The following is a 3,464-nucleotide window of genomic DNA, read 5'->3' on the forward strand; positions in this document are numbered from 1 at the left end:
CTCTGGGGGTTTTACCCATTCTGGCACCCAAGCAGAGCTGCTGCCTCAAACTCCCTCCTCCCTTGCGCTCCTTGACGTTACGTTTTTTTAGAAAATACTAGAAATCGCACAGAACACGTGCAATGGACAACACGTAATAAACCGAAACCACAATTTCACTGGCAGTTTACCCCAGCTTTTCCTATCGAGTTATCCTTCACAAACTGCACATCAGCCTTGCTAATGTAAGGTCCCTGCTTGCCCTGTTAACAAAAATACGTGTGTTTCAAAACAGAAACGATTACAAAATACCACACAGCCTGACAAATACCCATTCTTCTGTGACTCTCCTGTGAAAAGGAAGTTCCCTTCCTGTGCAGAGAACTCCTGGAAAAGTGCAGGCTGCAGCCTTGGAAGCTGGTGGCGCATCTTGTGCTCGCACTCATCTCCATGTAGCCACCAGTGTCTTTTGTTACCGTGAAAGCCCTTTCTGCAGCTCAGTGGGGGAGCTTGTAGGGCTTGCTGCCCTGTACTTCGAAATGAGGTTGTAGAGGATAGGATTGATGGATGCACTCAGGTAGAAAAGCTGCAGAGCAAATATATTAAAGTGCTGGGAGAACAGCATCATCCTGCTTTCTTGGGTGTCTATAAATACGATCCTGTCAATGTGGAAAGACAACCAGCAAGCTACGAAGGCCAGAACCTTCACAGCTGTAAGACAAAATAACACATGCGATTGTTAAGGAGTGAGTTAACTTTACAACCATCCAGTAAACTACATTTTACGTGGCTGATTTTGCAGGTTCTTCTAACCGGTACAAATGATACATAGAAATAATGGCATTAAATTGTTGGAAAACCATAAAAACAGGAATAGCACCAAGTCTGACTGTTAGTCTTTGGACTAAAACGGAACTGGTAACATCTTCAGCTAAACCATGAGATGAGTTTGCTGAGAACAAACGTAAACAACCCAACAGTGGTGTAACATCCAGATAACATCAGGCACAACAAAGATTCTCCTCGGCAATGTCTGTACCGCCATGCGTGCGGCATGAAAACGAAAGTCAGCATGAGAAGCGGTACTGTAAAAGACCGTAGCGTGAGGGCTGAACCTCAGTCACCCCAGCTCCCGCTGAGCTCACGTAAAGGCCCACAGTGTAGTTGGTCTGTTATTTTTTTTTTTCCCACTGAAGCTCATACATGCATCCCCAGACAATTACTGCCAGAGGCAGATATTTGACTAGATAGATCTCTAGCCTGAACCATACCAGCTGTTCTCCTGGTCTTGTGCAGCATTTTAACACAATACAACTACAAACACAAACACTCTTGCAATGGCAACACAGATGAGGAGCAATTAAATAAGCATACTACTGTAGCGATGGTTTTAAGTATTTTTGTTTATAAATGCACCTAAGTAAAACAGATAATCATTTCTGGAGCATCCTTTGGGTTTCTCAGAGCTTAACCCCCCCCCAGGGATATACCCAAATCAAGTTTGCACCTGAAATACATCACATGCGTAGCACTGCTGGCTCTTTGAGATAAGGGGGAATTGGTCTGGTTCAGTGCATTCTGAGGAGATTGTGGACACAGGTGGTTCTGTTGGAAAACCTTGTGCCTAATCCAGTGTAAACACCTTCCTCCAAGAAGTTAGCAAATGTACTCTTTCGGGCTTATTAGTTTCTTTCCTTTGTGCTACGCTATTTCCATCCGATTATATCCTTGGTAAAAGGAGTCTCCCACGTAGCGTGTAAAACCTTCACTAAAGGTAGAAACAAAACAGCCAGAGCATTTTGTTTTATGCTCATTGATCAACAGTTGGATTTCTTTTTGCTTTCTTTTCCTTTTTTTTTTCCTTCAGATTGGTCACTAGTTAGTTACAAACTAAATCCCTGGGGCAGAGTGCAGTCCCTAACTTTGCAAAGCCTGAACTAAAAATTAAAAGCATCCTACATCAGCGGGAAGCGTTTCGGTGTGATGTGGTTTGTCTGCAAATGGCTCGTAAGGGTTAAGCTGCTGTTTTTCAGCCTGCTTGGGCAAACAGTGGATTTACTCTGATTAGAACCATGAAAGACCACTAAGAAAAGCAAACTTACTTTTCAGAAGCGAAATTTGCTACTCAGAGGTGTTGTCATTGGTCCCAGCCAGCACAGGGTCACGAGGGGAAAAGTCCTGCCTAACAAATTTAATCTCCTTCTATGACAAAGTTACCCACCTAGTTGGCCAAGGAAAGCCAGTTGATGCAATCTTTTTGGATTTCAGTAAAGCTTTCAGTACTGTCTCTCAGAGCACCCTCCTGGACACCCGGGGCAGGTGCGGCCCTGCCACAGCCCCTGGCCGATGAAGCTGTAGAGGACATTGAGGCAGATGATGGGCAGGATGGAGCAGGAGGTGCTGACCCAAAACATGGTGGCCAGCAGGCCGGACTCCGTGGCCTGCGGGGTGGGCTTGACTCGCGGCTGGAGTCGGTGCGGTTGTTGGGCTGCTCCACGCTGTTCAGGAGGAAGAAGGGGCTGGTGGAGAGGAGGGTGAAGGCCCGGGGACGCCCATGGCAGCCTTCGCCCGGCACTGGTGACGACCGCCTTGGCCTTGGCGGGGAAGCAGGTGGCAGGGTGGTGGTGGCGAGGTGGGGCTCCGCCACGAGGGCGGCGGTGCGGAGGGTGGTGCAGCCCTCGCTGAGGGAGCGGGAGAGGCAGCACGGCAGCCGCCCCAGGATCTGGGGCCGGGAGCGCCAGCGAAGGGCAGCCCCAGGAGGGCGAGGAGGTCCGAGGCGGCCGAGCTGCCCGGGCAGAGGTCGGCGGGCACCCTCATGTCGCGGATGACCAGCACCGCCCGGACGCTGCCGGCCACGAAGAGCCCCGGGCAGGCGGCGGCAGCGCCGAGCCGCCCGCCGCAGAGCGGCCCCCGCCGGGGCTCGCCCTCACCGCCGCGGTACGCGGGGCCGCCCCCTCCGCCCCCGAGGCGGGACGTGCCCCGCCGCGGCCAGCCCCGCTCCGCCGGCCTCCTCCCCGCGCGGCGGCGGGGGCTCGAGGGGGGCCGCACGCCTCCCGCCGCCTCTCAGGCACCCGCGCCTCCGCCACGCCGCCTCAGGGAGGCGCCCGCGGCTCGGGAGCGGCCCCACGGCGAAGCCGCCGCCAGGGACGAGGGGCCCGAGGCCGCCGTGAGGGGCGGGGGGCGGCCGCAGCCCCCGTCCCGCCGAAGGGCGACAGCGGCAGAAGCCGCCGGGTAAAGAACAGGCGCCCCAGAAGCAGCAGCAGCAGCGCTACCTGCAAACAGGACCGACCACCACCGACAAAAAAAAAAAAAAAAAAAAAAAAAAGAATGATACTTTTATTTTCCACAGATTTTTAAAGATGCTTTGCTACATAGTTTTATGTATTTCTCTATCAGACTATACAGGTTCATCTTCGTGGAGCCCGACGTTGTACATTGTAAAGTGATATGTTTGGTAGTGTATCTATAACATTTTAAAAAGTTTA

At 52.1% G+C, this 3,464-nt stretch overlaps 1 pseudogene; it reads right to left on the reverse strand.

The window, feature by feature from the left end:
- Positions 1 to 209: 209 nt before the first annotated feature.
- Positions 210 to 2,905, reverse strand: LOC142052028 (uncharacterized; annotated as a pseudogene).
- Positions 2,906 to 3,464: the final 559 nt, after the last annotated feature.

Source organism: Phalacrocorax aristotelis, chromosome 1 (assembly GCF_949628215.1).
Source record: "Phalacrocorax aristotelis chromosome 1, bGulAri2.1, whole genome shotgun sequence".
Lineage (NCBI taxonomy): Eukaryota > Metazoa > Chordata > Aves > Suliformes > Phalacrocoracidae > Phalacrocorax > Phalacrocorax aristotelis.